This window comes from Chaetura pelagica, unplaced genomic scaffold (genome assembly GCF_000747805.2).
Source record: "Chaetura pelagica isolate M959 unplaced genomic scaffold, ChaPel_1.0 scaffold135, whole genome shotgun sequence".
NCBI classification, from domain to species: Eukaryota; Metazoa; Chordata; class Aves; order Apodiformes; family Apodidae; genus Chaetura; species Chaetura pelagica.
The window spans coordinates 554,057-574,138 of record NW_009953649.1 but is presented as its reverse complement, the minus strand read 5'-3'; the positions used below and the strand labels follow the sequence as shown (position 1 = coordinate 574,138).

General features: G+C 38.2%; 1 protein-coding gene across 1 annotated transcript in view; it reads right to left on the bottom strand.

Moving 5' to 3' along the window:
* RGS17 (regulator of G-protein signaling 17) overlaps positions 1-20,082 on the bottom strand; it is a 71,449-nt gene that overhangs the window by 6,484 nt on the left and 44,883 nt on the right. The gene's annotated exons all lie outside the window — the stretch shown is intronic.

Below are 20,082 nucleotides of genomic sequence, written 5' to 3'. Positions count from 1 at the left end.
GAGTAGGGGCTTTAAGAATATCTGAATTGGACCTTGGTGCAGCTTTGGTGCCTCACCAGTTCTGGACAGTTGTTAATTCTTTATCAATGTTCTCTTTTTTCTCTCCAGGATACAGTGGCAGCAGATGGCTCAGGTACAGAACTTAGTGTGTGAGAGATCCTTACGATTTCCTCCTCAGACCTAAATTTGTTTTTCATTCCAGAGTAAAACTTACTGGCCTCTCATATTACCACAAGCAGGGAAATTAAAGACTTCCTTTATGTAAGGATGTTTTTAGTTGGTTGTTTTTTTTTGTTTTGGTTTTTTGTGGGTTTTTATTTGCACTGGTAACTAGCATAGCTTATTTTTCTGTAAATATCTTTGTAATCAGATTTACTTTAGTAGTAGTGACTTCCTCTGTGTGTGCTCTCTATGAATGTTCTGGAACCTGGTATTGCCAGCAAGAACACAATTCCTGGTAACTGCTGAAATAAAGCATATTTTGAATGACATAAATATTCATATAGGAAACCTGGTTCCAATAATTAAGCTAAAGAAGTGCAATATGGGAAGGAGATGGAGATTTTCTTTTATTGGGTGTTCCCTGTGTGTTCAGCTGAGAGAAAACAAGCTACCAAGAAAAAAATCCCCCCTCCCAGTCCCAAGAGAGCTCTGAATATTGAATATTGAGCATACACTATACAGTGATGCTCTCAGTCATCCTAAATGGAGGTATACAAAAATATTTTGGTAGCATAAAGCTTCTCTGTCCCCCACTAATCTGAATAACTTCTGCTCAGCTCTAAGAAGAAATCCCAGCTTTGAGACATTTCTAGCATGAATAACCTTTCTTTCTAGCCCATTTTGCATTTATGAGTTTCTTCAACATTTTTTCCGAGCATCTGGCAGAGTTAGTAGGTGGTCTCAAATACTCTTCTGAAAACTGGAAGTTCAATTGCCCAGGTAAAGCAGAGCACATATTAAGACTTAAACATTACAAAGACATACACTTTCAAATGAAGTTGGTTGATACTGGTTGCTCCTTCACTTACCTGCCAAGACCTTAGTTCAGGCCCTTGGTCCTGCTTCCCCTGTTACAGCGTAGGAATGCAGCTCCAGTGCTGCTAAGGTGTTAGGGTGTCATCAACTGCTGCAGGAGAAACAACACATCCTGAACTCTGGGGTTGGCAGGTAAAAAGCCTTTCCATCTCCTGTGACCTGTTGCTCGTCTAAAGAGGGAGCATCCAGGAAAGCCAATGGGAGTTCCGTATACAGGAGGAGAAAAAACAAAAAGGACCATCCACTTTCTGTCTTGTAATCTTTAAGTCTACACATGTAACTGCTTAGGCTCACCTTGCATCTGGCCAGAACGCAAAGATGGGGTGAGGGAGAAGCAGAGGAGGCATAAAGCTTCTCTCTCTCCCTCCCTGTCTGCCTCCTCTGCAGCCCATAGGTAGTGCAGCATATGTTTTCTCTGCTGGGTGCAGAGAATGGAGTGTCCTTTGCTTCCATGGAGGAGTAACAGCATGGAAGGAGAAAACAGCTTGTGTAGGTTGAGAATGTTACAGGGTGTTCACCCGAGTCCATCCAAAAGAGAATGAAGCTGCCTGTTTTCTTTTGTCCATCACATGAACAGCAGCTAAGCTGTACAGAGATAATTTACTTGGGCAGTAGACATCCAGGGTTTGGATGCAGAGTTACTGGAAGTAGAAGGTGACTCATCTGAGAGCAATTAATTTACACTGCTAATTTATTTTGATGTCTGGGATCAAATACTGTTTGTTTTGTTCATGAGAAATTTCTGCTAAACTTAGGAAAACCAATACGGACTGATGAAGGTAGAATATAAGTAGTGAGTGGTGAGTAATAAAGAGAAATAGGAAAATGTACAAGAAAGCCATGTTGTTTTCATTGCACTTTTTAGTCAAAGGAGTAATGGGTAGGCCCTATGCATTTTGATTTTCTACAAGGCTACATCCCAGTAAAAAGTTCAAATGGTGGGCCTAGAATGTGGTGTGCAGTTATCTATACCAGAGTTCCAATGACTAAGTCCTTAATCTCAACATTCATAGCTGGAGTTCAAGGGCTGAAGTTAGTCAGAGTTGCAAAACAAAGAAGACTCTAAAGAAAGAAATGTTATACTTGCTTGGAACAATTTTGGCTATTGTATGAAAAACTGTGCTAAATTTATAATACATCTTGTCCTAACTTCTGCATTCTGTTTCTAGTGACAAACGCTAGCATTACATTTCAACTGTTATTTATCTACATCTGTCAAGGCTGAAGTTCCATCGGATACATTACTTTTGGTATGTTTTTCCTGTGAAAGAAACCATCATTTTTATACAGAAGTACATTCAATTCAGACATGTTCTGTTTTCAGTCAAGGAACTGGTTCATGTTTGCTTAGAAAAAAAATTAAATATTTACACATTTGTGACTGCAAAGCTAATTTGAAAGCAGCCTTTAAATAACTCTGATCACAGCAACAGATTGCTACCTTGTACCTCAAAATTACAACACTGCGTTGCTATTGCTATGTTGCTGTCTTCAGCTGAAAATACCCTATCTGCTCACATTTCTCTGTGAAATTCAGACAGTTTTCAGCAGCAAAAACACCCTGCATGCCTGGAGTTGGTCTCCTTGATATGTTATTCTATCATGGAATATAACTGAATTATGCTCTATAGGGTAAAACTAAACAGAGTAAAAGTAACAGGATCAAGATTAACAAAATTATCTTAACACGTTAAGAAGAGGATTGCTGATATGCCTTATCAAAAAGTTAAATCAAAAGGAGGTATTGCACAGACATCTAATGTAAATTAACATGTATAGTGCCATTATTATTTATTAGTTGGAGTAAATCCATCAGATATCAATAAAATGTAGAGATGTAAATTGCCCATGATAAAAGCACAACAAAACTGCTAATGCTTTAAAAAGGTACAGCTTGAGGTGTTTAAAGGCAGAGTTTTAAGTGGAAAGTACAAGCACTGGTTTGTTTTCTGTTACTTTGGAAGGTTTGTTCTGTCCAGTTTTATGCTGATTTTATTGCTCTGGAGAGTACGGTAAAAAGTGCTTCAGTAAACACAAGTGGCCTTGGCCACATGTGTCTTTCAAATATGTCTTGGTTTCCTGACTTCTGCAAAAAGGATAGTTTCTTTAACAACAGCAACAGTGTTATTATGAGTAATTTCTGTTTGGAGCAAGTGCATTTCTATACTGCAACTTCACAGACTTTATAAGTAAAAATGTTAATGACCAGTGACTCCTTGAAGAAGTATAGAAATTGAAGAAATTACCACATATAAGGTTAAACTGGTCCAGATTCCTAGCTGGGAAACCAATCTTTATTTATTTAGCTATTATTATTTAGCTGTTAATATTGATGTTCAGCAATTAAATAAATGTTCTGTTGAGTAATTACTTAGTTAAATCACTATTGCAGCCATGGGTGCATCGTGAGGTAAAAAAGCTAATCAAATTGGATAAAATCATCAAGAGAGCTGGACTAATTTAAGAGCAAAAATCTCACTGACTCTTCCTCCATGTGATTCCAGCTGGTGTTTTTAGCCATTTTTAAGTGTGCTTAGCATCCCTACTGCTGCACTTACCTTGTACTACTATTAAGAAACTGAGAATCACTTTCAGTTTGGACCTGATCTTTCAGTCTTTGTATATTCAGTAAATAAATAGTCTTTAATTGTGTCCCAAGGCTCAGATTGTCATGTACCAGTAGCCTAAATCTGATGAATCAGTGAAACTGCTGTTAACACTACGGCCAGAAAACTACGTGTCACCGTTTGACTCGGGTTCGACAAGCGAGGACAGTATGCCATTGTTATAGGTGCTAAGATTAATATTCTGCCCATGCATGGCTACCACCAGTTATTATTCACTCTGTTTTTTTCTCAGTTACGTGCCTCATATGCACATCTCATCATAGTATTTTGCAATTATGTTTGGCATTGAAGATTATGTGATGAAGGCTATGAAGACTTAAGGCCTCTTGTCTTAGTGGCACGTTTTGTGCTGCCATGAAGATCAGGAGTAGAAATCAAACTGGGACATTGTGAACTAGTTGGTAGGCTATTGGGTTGCCACTCAGCAGGTCCGTGCTCAACTCCTGCTTCTTGCCTGAAGGTTGTAGATGCTAGGCCCTGCAGGGCAATGGTTACATTTTAGGCTGAACCTGTGTTTGTCACACAGTAGGGTCATGAGCTTCCTGTCCACCACTGTAACACAAAAACCTTCTTTACTCCAGCACAAAGGCCACAGGAAGCCAGTTGCACATTCATCATCAAAATACAGAATCTGTTTTTTAGATGAAAATCAATACTCAGTTAAGATACTTTGCATAACAGATGTTCTGACATGCTTCTTTCACTGATCTACCACTGAAAGAGTTTATCTCACTGGCACCACTGTTCATCCTATCCTGTTCCTAGGGATTTTTATCATCATAGTTTTAGGATGATTTTTATCATCAGATCACAAGACAAAATATTTTTAGGTGTGAGGTCCAAAAGCCAAGACAATTTTTTTGATGCTTGAGACCAGCTTCCAGTGCAAGTAAGCTACAGGCAGGACTGCTATAACTTAAATAATGGTGATTTAATGAATCTAGACTAAATGGAGGCTTTCTTAAAAAAATACAACTCCCCCTCTGTTTGTAAAATTCCACTAGTAGATTGCATAAAATGGCCATTCTCCTAAAATGTTGACAAACACAGGTTGAATTTACCGAATAGATCATGATAGGAAATATTTTGTCAGGGTTGTTTAGAGGAAGAAAAGCCCTCCTTTCAAGTAGCAGGTTAGTGCACTCACTCAAGATTTGAAACACCTTTCCCAAGGACTGTGGTGGGGTAGATATCTTTCAAGCTGTTCACCAAAGTGGCCAATCACTGTGTAATGCATACTTTTAAGCATTTTATTTTAAGTAAAATATTTTATAAATTTTTGAAGGGAGAGATTGAAAACAAGAACATATGATTAGTACATTTTCCTGAAGTGAGGGGAAGGTGGTTTTGAAAACTCTGAGACACAGATTAGTACCAACCCTAGATCTTTCAGCACATGGGTGTCTTCATTCTCAAATACAAAGCTGTTGTGCTCCTGTCTCCCTCCAAGCTTTTTGATTCCTTTACTTCTATTGTAAGTGGCTTAAAACACTCTATATAAACAGAACCTTTTTTTTTTTTTCTGGTTTTACTTTGGATTCATAAAAAGTACATGCCACTATCTTCTTCATTTTTGGTTGTGGTTGAATCTGAACACACTGTCTTCAATACTGTGGTCCAATAGACAGACACTGGAAAATTAATTGTTCACACAGCTCTGTTCACAAGGTCACCTTCACATGCTGAGGCAGACTCTGGTAGAAGTCAGAGGTGGATATGGTCCCTGTATGCTATATGATAATGCAATAGACAACTATACTGGCACTCTATTTTTGTTGTGAAACCAAAGATAAAATTGTTTTCTGACAGCTGGAATATTTAAAACTGACAGCAGTGAAAACTAGTCAGGGCTGTGTTTGTTTATGAACAGAGAAGCATGATGATTTTATTATAATGTACAAAACAATAATAATGAAAAATAACTGCAATATAAGAATGATTCATTATAACAGCTATGTTAATCTCAAAATCACTTAGGGTCTAGTCAGTAATGCTATTTCCTATTTCTCCTTTAATGGCACAAAAATAGGCATCCATGAGAATGAAATGTTATATGAACAATATATGAAAGATAGTTTGTTTAAATCTTTGTTTTTAAGCTAAGTAAAGGGTAAAAAAACCTGCTTTTATTGACATTAGGAAAATAATTCACTTCTTGTCACAATAAGTGAATAATGACCAGAGTAATTAATCTGAAAAAAAACTAGAGCTAGAGTAATTATTTTTATGAAGAAGGGCGTGCCTTGTACTAGATATTTTCATAGGCTCAGATAAATTTGCATTATATCCTGCAGGCCTCTGGCTGTATTAGAGAGGAAGGGGATCCATCAGTCACCAAAGTCTTATCTCTGACCTCTGAGAATTTATCTCCTTGCAAGAACAGCAAGACAGACTAAAGCGCTTTCAGCAGAGAGTGTAGTGATAGGACAAGGGGTAATGGTTTTAAATTGAAAGATGGTAGATTCAGGTTGAATACTAGGAAGAAGTTCTTCACCATGAGGGTAGTAAGGCACTGGAATAGGTTGCCCAGGGAGGTTGTGGATGCCCCTTCCTGGAGGTGTTCAAGACTTGGTTGAATGAAGCTTTGTTCAGCCTGGTCTAGCGTGAGAATGTGAGGTGTTGTCATAGCAGGAAGGTTTGAACCTGATGATCTTTAAGGTCCCTTCCAACCTCAACCGTTCTATGATTCATTCTAAGACTGTTGTAATAATACCAGTATATGCAAAGCACAGAAGTGCAGAGCCAAACGTCAGCCTAATTAGTGGCACTAAATGAATTCTGGAGCAGAGGCTTGCATGGAACTCTGGAGGTCTGCAAGGCCAGCATAAGGCATGGGCAGTTTATCCACAGAAAGATGCGAAACAGTAAAAATTGCAAACTTGACATTTTCATATGTCTGCATTGGTTGTCTGCAAAAAATGTTGGAGTGGAATGGTGGTCAAGAGCTTTTGAAGTAATTTGCTTTAATTGATCAGAATCTAGTCTTAACTCAGTAGAACATGACAATTTTTATTCTAAAGAAGAAAAAGATAATAAAATGCAAAATACTTTTTTTTCCTTTAAATTAATGTCCATCTTAGTTCTTTAATGAGTGTGATTTACAGACCTTCAGTAAAGAAATGTAAAATGTAAAATTTTATACAGAAAATAAGTTACAATTTTAGTGAAAAATAGCTACCTCATTCTCTGAGTAAAATAGGAAAAAATGAATTGTCTTGTGCTTAAAACTAAATGATGGAAATTGTGTTGAGCAGACTGACACAGGAAACCAGCGTGTTGGAGAAAAGCCAACAATTCCCATAAGGCTATAATCAGCCTACTTGGCAGTGTCCACTGCAACTATAAAATCCTTTCAAAAAGTCCAGGTACCTGTGGTGCTAAGTTTCCTGAGTGCCAGAATTACATTTGCCTTAGGTGAAAAGATGGTGCAAGAGACAAGTATAATCCAAATTGTTTTTAAACGCAAAAAACAAACAAGCATAGACTCCAGCATGGACTCAACTGTTCTAGAGTGAAAAAAAAATAGATGTCTGCAATGAGAATTTATAAATTTCAGGTTTGATTCTGCAAGCTTTACCTCATGTAAGAAGAAACAACAAAAGCCCAAATATTTAGTTTTGCTTTACATAAAGCAAGTATTTTCAAGGTTAGCATCCTGGAAATTTTGTATTACAGCTAAAAACCTTCCAACATTCCAAAGCTTTAGATGGGGAAGGACTGTGGAGTCACAAACCTCCTGGCAATTTGTTCAGCTTACACTGTGTCATTTTGATCTGTAACCATAAAAGACCTAGTGATGACTGACCTTTTATTTTTCCCTCATAGATATCAAAAAGTAAAATAAAAATTAAACAAAGATGCTTCACCTCTTCCAATGCCTAGAAAACACTGAATTTCTTCCTTTCCAGTTTTTCTTGGTGGGTATTTTCCCCCTTGATTCAGTTTGATATGTTGTAGTGTGGTATACTTGAGATTTTTTCTTTTTTTTCCATCTCTTTGTTTGAAGAACATACAGTTGAGAAACAGTCTGTAACAGACGGCTGGGCACTTGTGTGTGCCATGAATGTGCTTTCAGCTGAAAAGCTTAGTGTCTGCCCAGGGTCTAGTAATAGTAAATGCAGGCAGACTTCTGGCTCCCATATGCACCTTTCTGCATACCATGAATTCCGTAGGCCAAGTGGGAGCTCAAGGTGGAAATTTTCTGGTGCAATTTATGCTACCCAGGATGAGTGCAGAAGCTGTTTCACAGGCCCTTTCGCTGGGGTTTTATAGAGAATGCAGCTGACTGGATCTGAGTTTGTGTTCAACACAGATTTGACAGTCAAAGCTAGTTTACTTTTGAATTGCGTTTTCCACAAAATAGTATTTGTGGGAAAGTTTAAGATCAATTAAATTTCATAATTTGTTTTGATGGTTTTAAAAAGAATTCTCATTACATTTAAAAATTAAATAATCACTTGTTTTAGTTTCATTCACTGCTGGTAACTGTTAATCTGACCACCTTTTTCAAAGTAATTCTAGTTAATGCAGTCAAATAATAGATTTAAATGAAATATTGTGCTTAGTTTCAAAAAGCTCTTTGGAAAAATTGCATTCTGTCACTGTAGATTTTCTCCCAGCAAGCTTTCTGATTACAAGAGAAGAGATTTTCTAATAAGAAAACAGTTCATCAGGAAATCCAGCAACTGTAACTCTAAACTTCATGATATCTGGTGTTTATTAGAACCTTATCTCTCAGAATCCTGCAAACAGTTCAAAGCTCCACCTTTCACTCGGAATCACATTTATACTAAGAAATCTGGAGAGAAGTTTGGAGAGCAATGCCTTACAGCATCAAAATCCTAAAGCACAGCAAAACCTGCATTTGTTTTCTGGGTTATTTAGAAGTTATTTAGAACTTCTCTAAACTAATCTTGAGATTTCTGTAAGAGTGACATTGATGTTATCGTTGAGGAGTGTGTGGACATAGGAATAGAGAGATGCAGTCAAAACTCCCTATGCCTACACACAGGTATCTTGGCCTGTTCACTGCCCTATTTCTGACACCTATGCTGTAGCAGCAAACCAGGCTGACTGCAGGAATTTCTGACAAATCTCCTGTCTTTGCTCCAAAATGCTGCTCTTGCAGTGCTGTTCAGACGTTTCTGTGTAAAGGAACAGCTTTTAGCCCTGCTAGGTATTTGAGAGTTTAGAAGGAAATACACTTAAAAACACTACGGAGGAACAGGGACCTACCTTTCTTCCTTGTGAAAATCTGGAACAAGGTCTGTGAATTCTTTTGTTCAAGGCTTATGAGAAGGACAGCTCATCATTGTTCAGAGTTGTGAACTTCCCCATGAAAGATAAGAAACTTCTCAGTCCATCTGAGATTGTATGTTTCTGCCAGACTTTGAAGGTGGGGGAGAGCAGGCTGAATTTCTTACTGCTTTTCAATTGCAGTGCTTTCTTAATACTGTGCTGGATTCAGTGTAATTGGTCAAAGTCATTATAGATTCAACTATAAACAACAAAAGAAAAAGGAGATGGGTGGTAATTAAGGTTTAAGGTATCTGGAGCAACTCAGGCTATTAAGGTCTGATAGTCTTACTTATGTTGTGCTACTTCTCAGCATGAGTAAAAGCAGAATTGAACCCAAGTGATCTAGTGGTTAAGAGTATAATCACCTCTTTGTTAATGGGAAGTCTTGGCTAAGATTTTGGAGTTTATGTAAGATCATTATATAAGGTTATTAATTGCATCCCACATGGCACTGTGAAGGTAGATCATCCTCACTGAAAAATGAATGCTAAGCTAAAGTAAGTCATAGAGGGATGTGCTCAGTAAAGCAAGTACCTAAAAAGGTTTTAGCAGCTCTGCAGTGTTCCAATTTAAAATGGAATAGATCTAAAATCTGGTAACTTTTTCTGCTTGTAAGGGTTTGTACAACTTACAGTCTCTTTTCAAAGCTATGAGTTATATTGTCCTGCTGTATTTTCCACAGAAGTTGAATTCAGTGTACGTTTGGCAGACAAGCTTTCAAAATTTTCCAAGCTCTGCATTTTCCTTTTGACCCCCATGAAGAATTTGGAAGCAAAGCATTAGAATCAGTGTTACTTGCAATATGATCTTTGATGTAATTTTTACACTGATTCTTTCTTCTTTTCAAAAATGTTCAGAAGTGGATTGGTGGTGCAAAAAATAACCTGCTGGAAACCCCCTGACAAAAGGAACATTCTTCCAAGATAACCATAAATATATCCAGAAATGTTTTGCAAACATTTAAGATCTAAATTTAGTCTTTGCTAAGTTGAACAGAGAATCACTGAAACACAGAACGGTTGAGGTTGGAAGCGACAGAGCTCTGGAGATCACCTTGTCCACCCCCACCTGCTCAAGGAGAGCCTCCTAGAACAGGCTGCCAAGAATCATGATTGGATGAGTTTTAAGTATCTGAAAGGTTGGAGACTCCACAGCCTGTCTAGGTAATCTGTGCTAGTACTTGGTCACTGTTACAGTAAGAAAGTGTTTCCTGATGTTCAGAGGGAATCTTCTGTGTTTTGGTTTGTGCCCATTGCCTCCAGTCCTGTCACTGGGCACTGCTGAGAAGCGCCTGGCTCTGTCCTCTTTGCACACTTCCTTCAGGTATTTATCCACATTTATAAGATGCCCCTGAGACAGCTCTTCTTCAGGTCAGTCACAGGTTTCTCGGCCTTTCCTTGTAAGAGAGGTGCTCCAGTCTCCTAATCATTTTAGTAGCCTTTTGATGGACTCTGCAGTGTGTCCAGGTTCCTTGCAATGAACAGCCCAGACCTGGACTGAGTACTTTAGGTGCGGCCACCAGTGCCACAATCAACACATTTACTACAATCATATTTAAAGAAAGACTGAGATTGAAGAATATTCTTGGGTCTTCTTAAACAATGCAATTATATTTATACTTCAGGGTGACTTCTGGGTGAAGGAGGGAAATGTTCTCAAGGTGAATGCAAGCTAAAAGATATGAGAAAGGAGATTGGTCCTTTTAATGGACAGTCTTGCTGATGTTGCTTTCCTGCTCTGCTCTTGTATGACTGATTTAATCTACCTAGCTACAGATATTGCAGCTTAGCAGGTATCCAAAGGCAGATGGAAACTGCCAGCGTACACTGTACCTGAGCTTCTGAAATAAAGGATGGTAACTCCTTCAAACTTACACTACTACTAAGCAAAAGTTGTAACTGTGCAAAAGAGGAAAGAAATAGTGATTTAAAGACATCTGACTTTCCTAAGCTCTCCTTTTTCTCAGATACATTTAGTTCTTCTGAAAATCTGTAAGAAAATATGTTCTCTGCTGGATTCTGCTTTAAAGATACTAAATTATTTTTACATCATGATACTCATGCCAGAAGCTATTACAACTCTTGGAATTTTTTTGTCCTTTCTAGGATAAATTTTTAAGATTTTTGTTCTCAGATGCGGAATGTAATTTCTGTATAAGTAATAAATCCATGGTTTGCCAAAGTTTGCTTTTCAGTGATTCCTAATGGAGTTACTCTAGCTTTGTTTCATTACCATAGAGCCAGTTTCTGCTTTAAGCAAGTTTCAACTCAAGCATTTATTTCTCTTGTCAGGTCACCCAACAGGTAACTAGTCAGGCTGTCGACTTCATTTCTTCCTTCAGAATAATATTACCACTCACATACATCTTGTACAATGGATACATGTAATTATGAGACAATCCGCAGTGTCCTTACTCCTGGCTATGGCTATTTTGCAAGCAATTCCTTCATATATTTGATACAATTAAAAGTGGCAGTTTTCTAGTGTTCAAAGAAATAAATATTGTATTCTTTGAAAGGGTAACTGGATGACTAAAAGCCCTCCAAGCCACTAGCAAGCAAGCCTAATGGTCTCAGTTAATTCTGGTAAATGGGCCTGGACTCAGTTTCCACAGTGGCTTCCAGTGGTGCTTGATCTGCAGAGATGAAAATAGCAGCAACAGTAAATAATTGAGCCTGATTCAGGTCACTGCTTTGATTCCACAGATTTAGTTGCAGTCTCCAACTCGGAAGAGATGTCTCGGAACATTCATACTAAATTCACATTTTTTCTTATTGTAAGGTATTGTAAAGTTCTTCAGTTAAAGAGAGCTTTATGTATTTGTAAAGTATAATTTCTACTATGATGTTTATGAACACCATATGTTGTAAAATTATGCTGGACCAGACTAGTTTACACTTACACACAATATAATCAAATAAGATGGGGGATCTCCCACTTAACATTTGTCCAACTAACAAAGAGGATTGAGAACCATCATGCCAGTATGTTTATATTACACACATCTGCTTTGATGGATATTAACTGCTTGTTTCCAGGTTTTCTGTTAGACAAAGTCCCGAGCTAAGAAGAACTTTCAACATGCATGTCAACAGGAACTAAAGATACCCAGTGCTCTGTAATAGCTGCTCGATATCTGCTGGCATCAGGACCTCAGCCAGCTACTTCAGAAGAGCCAGAGTTGCCATCCAGAAAAATACATGTGCTATAGAATTATTAAGGCTGACTAGACAAATTTGCATCTCTGTTGCCTTTCTGCCTCACATAATGAATGGTTGGCCCACTTTTCTAGTGAGAGGATCTCCATCTTATAAGTGTTATCTTCTAGGGGTGCAGGCTTAATTCCATTATACATTCTCTCATTTTTATCTCTTAAAAGCCCTAGACATTTATTCCTGTTTTAACTGACATTTTAAACCTATTTGGAATGATACATGGTTAAAAACAAAACTTTGTCAGATGGAAATTTTGCTGCCAACAGATTTAAGTAGCCTAATTTTTTTCCCTTTCGGCTTGGAACTACAGATTGCATTTATTCCTGCAGATAAAATGGGCTTGGGAGGGTTCTCTGGCTCTGAAGCTGACAGGCACCATGTAGCCCTAGTCCATAAAGCCCATATTCAAAACATGGTTTCTGCACCTGTGACACGTCATTATCTGAGACTGTGCTCTGTGGCACTGCCCAGAACTTTGCCAGGGTGTTAGCACTTGCTAACAATTTCACTCTATGGCAGATTGCTTGAGACTGTATTAGATCCTGGCCCTGCTTAGTTTACCAGTATAGACACAGCTGAAGTGTTTAATTTGGATGTTTTGTTGGTTTTACATGTTAAGTATTTAAGTTTTTCTTATACTCCATGATGAATACAGTTCAGAGGATTTGCAAGGACCCATTTTGACCTTTCACATGCTTATCTGTTTTCGTGGTTTTCTGCATTTCTGCAGTTAATGCGTCTTTGAGTAAATTCATAATTGTCAAATTTGCAGTAAGGAAACTAAAAAACAGCCCAAACCCTACTGAGGGAAATTTCAAAGGCTCCAAACTCCTTACAGCTGACAATCACAATGTAAAGTGTGCTCAGGCATCCTTGGCCCTCTTGTTTGTGGGGTTTTTTTCTTTCTTCTTTTTTTTTTTCTTTTTTTTTTTTTTTTCTGCAGCACAGTCAAGCTTTGCGCTGGTGACAGAAAATCTGTTATGACATTGTGAATCTCCCTTCAGCCACTGTTCTGCAGACACGAAGCTGAATAGCATTTTGGCACAGGCAGGTGGGAAACAGGCATGAGTGGCGAGGGAGAGCCAAGATGCTGATGCTCTGAAGCAATCCATTTCTTAAACAGCCTCGGAGGAAACATCAAGCTGCTTTACCCTGGTGGAGATGATTCTGTCATTGCTTTCTCTCCCGCTAGTCTCCCCAAGAGCAGCTGTCCCTAATACACTTTGTGTGCTGAGCCAGGGAAGAATCAAGATAATTTTCTAAAGTTAACCTGATTTAGTCTGTTATCTCCTTCTGAGGAGGTACTGTCAGCATCTTATGCATGGCTGAATTAGAATGAGCCTTGTGTAATCCCAAACTCCTTCTGAGCATGTATTTATTCTTCAATTTAGAAGGATTTTCAATCTGATTATCTATCTATCTATCTATCTATCTATTTATGTATCTAATTTTCTTTACAGAATTATTTGCGTGAAATAGGACTGTTTTCTGTAGTTAGACTGGTGAGGGTTTCTTAGTACTATTAGGCACACAGGAATAGATGCATTTGGTTTGTGAAGCTTCAGGAACATATAATACAATTTTTCTAATATATCATGTTTATGACCCACCCATTGCATAACCTGCTGGTGCTATCACAGATAAAAATGTCAGTAAATACATGAGCCTCCATCTCTTTCTCAAAATGTAATGAACTTTCAAAGTTTAAAATATTAAGGATAAAACCCTGATACTAGGAAATCTTGGCCCAGAGAGCCCAGGACTAGTTTAGATGTTAATGAGTATTCTACCACTGGCTTGTGATCAAAATTAACAGAGCAGCTGAGTAAGAAGCTAGTGCTCCACTCTTCACATTAGACTTCTGTTTTATAACTGGGGAAGAACAAGTTTACCTCACCTTTGAAAATATAAATATTTATCAGTTTACATGGAGTCAGACTCAGTTTACAGTATTAAAGGGTTTTTCAAACCAGAATTTTTGGTTGAAAATCAATTTCAAATTATTCATATATGCTGAACGTCTGTACAGTGTCTTGTGTATCTTTGTGCTTCCACTGTGATTTCATGGTAGGCCAGCAGTGTCTTAATGACTACCCATTTGTAGACACTTGCCAAAATCAATGCAGTTTGTAGCTCACCGCTTTTCCCTAGAGAACTACATAGTTTTGATTTACTTTGCATGTCCCACAAAGGAATGGCCTGCATGAAGGCTGCTTTTGCATGGCAAATGACCTGTGGAAACCAGTTGCTGCCATGGGAGCTGGTGGCTCTCAGTTCCTGCCTCTGCTCCAAGGCTGTGCATGACCTTGTGCTTCCACAGGAGTTTGGAGGTAGTTGGCAGGGGGCTGAGAAGAAGAAAGGAGGAAGACAAAAGGTGGTGGATGAGCTTGGAAAAAGAGATTTTGGGGCTGCTTTTTGATGAGGGAAGATGAAATATATTTGATTAATTTAGAACAGGGCTCCCCAGTGACCAAGGCAGGTTCTCAGAGGGTTTAACAGATTAACTTTAAGCTTCCTGTATTAAATTCTGCTTTTTGTAAATTTTCTTCCTATAGCCGTTTTGGTTTGCTGTGAACATTTTTATTTCCTGCAGTCACATCTTACTCTATAGAAGCAGATGCAGGAAGAATTATGGAGAAGTGGTTTGCTGCAGTTTGAGAGAGACCTCATCTAGCATACCTTTGCACCTTGTGCCATCACTTATGTAGAATTAGCATGCTCCTCTCTTAGCATTTCACATCTGCTTGGCAGGGAGGTGCAAGAAATGGTCAAAGCTGCCTTTACTCACCACCTCGGGAGCTCTGGGATAAGGACCTGTATTGAATCACATCTGAGGTATATTTGTGTTCTGGCTCAAGGAGAGAGCAGACTTCCAGGAATTATTAGGCTAACACCAACAGTCTGGCCCAATGTCGCAGCAGGGCATAAGCCCAGAGGTTGGCAAATCAAGCTGTGATGCCCTGGGAGAGTTGTGTAAACAAGCATGGACTGAGCCACCTGTCCCCAGCCTGCCTTGAGGACCTAAACAGCCATAAAGCTCCAGCAAAATCACATGCCCTGTCTGTTATATAAAGCAGAGTGAGCCTATTAAACATCATACTCATCAGAAAGACATGCTTCTCCCTTCTGATTTATTTTTTTTTTTTAACTTTAGAGATGATCCCTTTCTTTGGCTTTACAGGGAAAAGAAATGCTTTACTTGGGTATTCTTTAATAAGTACTGTTAACATAACTTACAAAAGTCTGAAAAAAATATTTTACAAGCTATTTATTTTTAGAGTGTCTTCTGCTTGTTTTTCCAAATGCTGAAAATTTTATTTATTTATTTATTTTTAAGTAGCTAAGGGAACCTTGAGAGGCCCATTTCTGAGGACTACGTATTTAAATCCTTACCCCATGGTGCATTCCAGTGACAACAGGAATGTTCTCTCGTGGCTTCAGCACTGAGGATATGTGGACTGAAAGACAAGGTGATTTAAGACTGATTTTCTAGAGTACCACCTTTGGTAGCTTGTGTGACAGGTCATATAATGGGTTTTATCAAGCTTTAAATTTTGCCTGTCAGAAGAACTGATGCTCCTTTCCTAAGAAAGCACCAGTGTTGCCCATTGCACTGTGGTGATAGAGATGATACTGCTCTATAGATGCATAGAACATCAGTTCTCATGGCGGCTAAACCTACAATCCCTCAGAATAAATTATTCTCCAGGAAAAAGGGGGAATGCTTTAATATTTAACCTCTGCAACAGCACATGATTAAAAAAATAATGAAGTCCTGGGATGTTTTAAAGAGGCTCAGAACAGAATACCTTTTCCCATTAAATATTTTTTTAAAAATATCACCTTCTATTTCAGTAAAATAGAGTACAGTAGCCAGAACTTCTATATTCTGCACTAGAGTACAATAATTCCTCATGCATTTTTCCATATTTGCTTTTCTCATATGTGATGTTTTGAAAAGGTAAAATGCAGACAGCTGAGTGCATCTCTTTCAGATATGTTGTTCTATGTGTCCAGTGAGGAAAATAATAATTAAATATTAGGTTTAAAAAAAATAATAAATTGAAAGCAAAAAATATTTTTCAAAATTAGTACTTTTGTTTCAAAGGTAAAGATTTTATTTTCTTGCTCAAAGCTTTAACACAATCCCAGAACCTGGGTGACTCTTTTTGTACCAGCCCATCTTTAGTCTACCCCTATTATAAAAGTTCTGCAGACAGGCACAGGAAGCAGAATATGGATTTTTTTTTCCCCCACATTTTTAAGAACATGTGGTTATAATGTATTGCATTGCTTTTTTGTTTCTCTCCTTTCTTTGCTTCCACCTCCTGCAAACTTCCTACCATAGTTTAATAAAATAGAACAGCCATGACTATCACCCTCATATCTTATGAACAATCATGCAAAGCTGAGATAAATTTTTTCAGTGGAAAAGTAACACTGATAATAGCAGAAAAAAAACTGTTCATCTCAAAGTACTAGAGAGGTGGGAAGTGCAAAAAAAATATTTTGGTTTGTTTAGACTACTGTGCACACTATCTGCTTGGTAGGAGGAAGAAAATGTTGAATTCCATAGAGAAAAAATATTAATATAATTTAAATTTGTCCTTAGAACTGTATCTGTTATTTCATATTCTTGTAGGCCCAAGTCAACTGCTTGTGTGGTCAACTTCACTTGACCCCTGGAAGCCTTTTCATGTCCCCCCGACTCCTGTACTGCTAAGGCCTCTTGCAGGGCACTTGTTTAGATGCCTTCTGAGCCTTCAGTGTGTAGTAAAAGTAGAGGGATTATCAAGCATCAGTATGTCCCTCAGCTTTAAAATTCACTAAGCACTTTATAAAAGGAGAGGGTAAGAAGACATGACTCCTGCTGTGGTTGGGAGACAAAAGAGGAAGCAAAATAAAACTGGCAGGATAGCCAACCTCCCTGTGCTAGCGTCCTGAGGGTTTTTTTGAAGACTGTTATTTACAAATGTTTGCAAGAAAATGAGTGGCTTCATGTCTGCTCAGGAAGCTGGAGATTTCTAATAGGGTTGGGGAGGTGAAATAGCAAATTTCTACCCTTACCTCGCCAAGGTAAGCTCAAACTGTAAAGACATAGCACTAAATACTAAATGTGCAGCTCTCTGGAGAAAGAGTAATTGAGAAAATTACAGACTGTCATGTTTGGAGTCTTACTGCAGATTTTTTCAACTCTCAGGCTACCCAAGTTATTGAAATTACACCTATTAAGGAAGCTTTTTCTTCTGTCCTCTATGGGAATAATGTTTTCTGGAAGCACTGGATGTTTCCTGGACACAGGATGAAATGCAGTTCAGCACCTTAGGTACCTAACTGGTATTTATCTATTAGATAGTTTAGGAAGGTAGTCTTCCTGAAGTAAGTACCTAAGACCTGTATCTGGTCAGAGGAGAGAGGAAGGTCTTGTAGAAGTACTCCAGAGGGATATAATATCTGCCACTGCGGTAAGTGGACAAGGTTTTTCTGTCGGGAACTACAGAAGCACTTTATTTTCTCCACTGAGGAGAAGGAAGCTGCTTCTTTCACTATTGATGCTTGGGCACCTGTTCAAGGCTTAAGCTAGTTAGGCAACATCCTGACCATATTTATTACAATAAAATCGCAAACTTAAGGAGCCTGTTTTTCTTCATCTTTTCCAATCTGAACATACCTTGGTAATCAGCCCTGCTTTGTACTTGTGAACTGAGCAATTTACTGTCCTGAAAATTGTCAGTGCCCATAAATGTACAAGGTCTGGCTGGGATGGAGTTAATTTTCTTCACAGCAGCCCATATGGTGCTGTGTTTTGGATTTCTGACCAAAACAGTGTTGATAACACACCACTGTTTTAGCTGTTGCTGAACAGTGCTGGCACAGTATCAAGGATTTCTCTTGTTTCTCCTGCTGCCCCACCAGCAAGTAGGCTAGGGATGCACAAGAGGTCTGGAGGTGAAACAGCTGGGACAACTGACCCCAACTCACCAAGGGATAGTCCACACCATGTGGCATTGTGCTCAGCAATAAAAGCTGGGGAAGAGGGAGGATGGGAAGGTGGAAGTTTGGCATTATGCCAACTGTCTTCCCAAGTAACAGTTATGCATGGTGAAGCCCTGCACTCCTGGAGATGGGAGAATACCTGCCTGCTGATGGAAGCAGTGAATGAATTCCTTATTTTGCTTTCCTTGTGCACACTGCTTTGCTTTATCTATTAAACTGTCTTGATCTAAACCCGAGTCCTGTCACTTTCACCCATCTGATTATTTTCCCCATCCCACTGGGTAGGAATGAGTGAGTGGCTGCATGGGGCTGTCCACCGACTATCCCACAACAATGGGGAAGTACAATTTATTTTTTTTTAACCTTTAAAAAGGAATTATTAGAGAAAAAAAAATGTTTGTAATAAGATGTAGTGAATAATATTTTGATTTTAACTTTTTGCTGTTAACAAGTCCCTTTGAGGCAAGGTACTATTTCCCCAAACAAAGGTGTGAATAACTGCCTATGCTGTTATGCAAACAGAAAACTTAAAGCTTATTCTGATTTTAACACAGGGTGGAACAGAACAAAACAAACATCACATGTTTCACAAAAGGTTTCTTCAGAATTCTAATGATTTGTTTGGATATAGGAACTGCTGAACTAACTCTTCCAACAGATGAAAGTGAAAGCTTCTTACTAAAAGCTGCACATACCCTTCCCTCCTTTCTATGGAGGGTGAGGAAGTTGAGGCACTACGAGGTTAGTGATGTAAGAGCTGCCCTCAGTCACACAGGCTGGTGGTAAGAATGGAAGAAAAGTCTTCTGATCTTGATATTGACAGTTAAAGCATTGTCATCATCATTAATGAACCCAGCAACATTTCCAGATGGTGATCTCTCGAGAAAGTAACATTACTTGAATACAAAGACCTATGGAACCATGGAAGGCATGTAATTACATTAGATAACCTGTTAAAATTATCAATTAGTCTTTCCTGTTACAGAGAACTACCCTACAGAATTACCTACCTAGGATACCCTAGTGACTAGTAATTTTTATTCTATTAAAAAAAAAATAAAATAAAAAAAAAATTGTAGGCTTTAGGGTACAAAACTGAGGCAAGAATAGTAATTACTTCCTTTTAACTGAGATTCTGAAACATTTAGTATTGCCTTTTTCAAAGTTTTTTTCCCATCTCTCCTCTAATGGGGTTTCCACTATGGAATCACAGAAGAATGATCCGTAAAAGGCTTTACTTCATTATCTGTTCTGCATGTTTGATGTTAAAAAATGCAAGAGATGTCATTATCTCCTTTGACTCATTCTTTGTCTTAATCCTTAAACCTCTCTTAAATTGATAGGATCTCTTCTTGCTCAGTCTAATCTATGTTACATAAAAAGACCAAAACCTATCACCCCTCAAAAAAACCTGAAAGAGAGTATAATAGTAGCAAAAAACCCCAATTACTAAAGCAACTGAAGGGACATCCTACATTTTAAAGAAACAATTGCTCTAATTTAGATTTAATATGCACAAGCTGTTCAAATATACAATGATATTGCATTCTAAGCAGTAGAGATACTCCAAGGGTCATATAGGCTGTGAAAGCTTTTAAAGAGAGTATAGTTGTCAAATGAGACTTCTTGAGCTATAGCATGCTTAAAAAATAAAAACAGTTGTCTTTAAATTTTAGAAATTAGACTGATACTTTTATGGCCATTCATGATCAAGTTTGCAAGGCAAAACCCAACTTTAGATTTACAGGCACAATGATGGGCTTTATTTCCAATCAGTAAAGAGATGTTGCAGTTAGGGTGCATAAGTCAATGAAAACATCATCTCAGCAGTCAAAAAGCAAGCAGAGTTCTAGGTGTTAATAATAAAAAATCAAAAGCAAACACAAAACGTGGTACACCCATGTGTT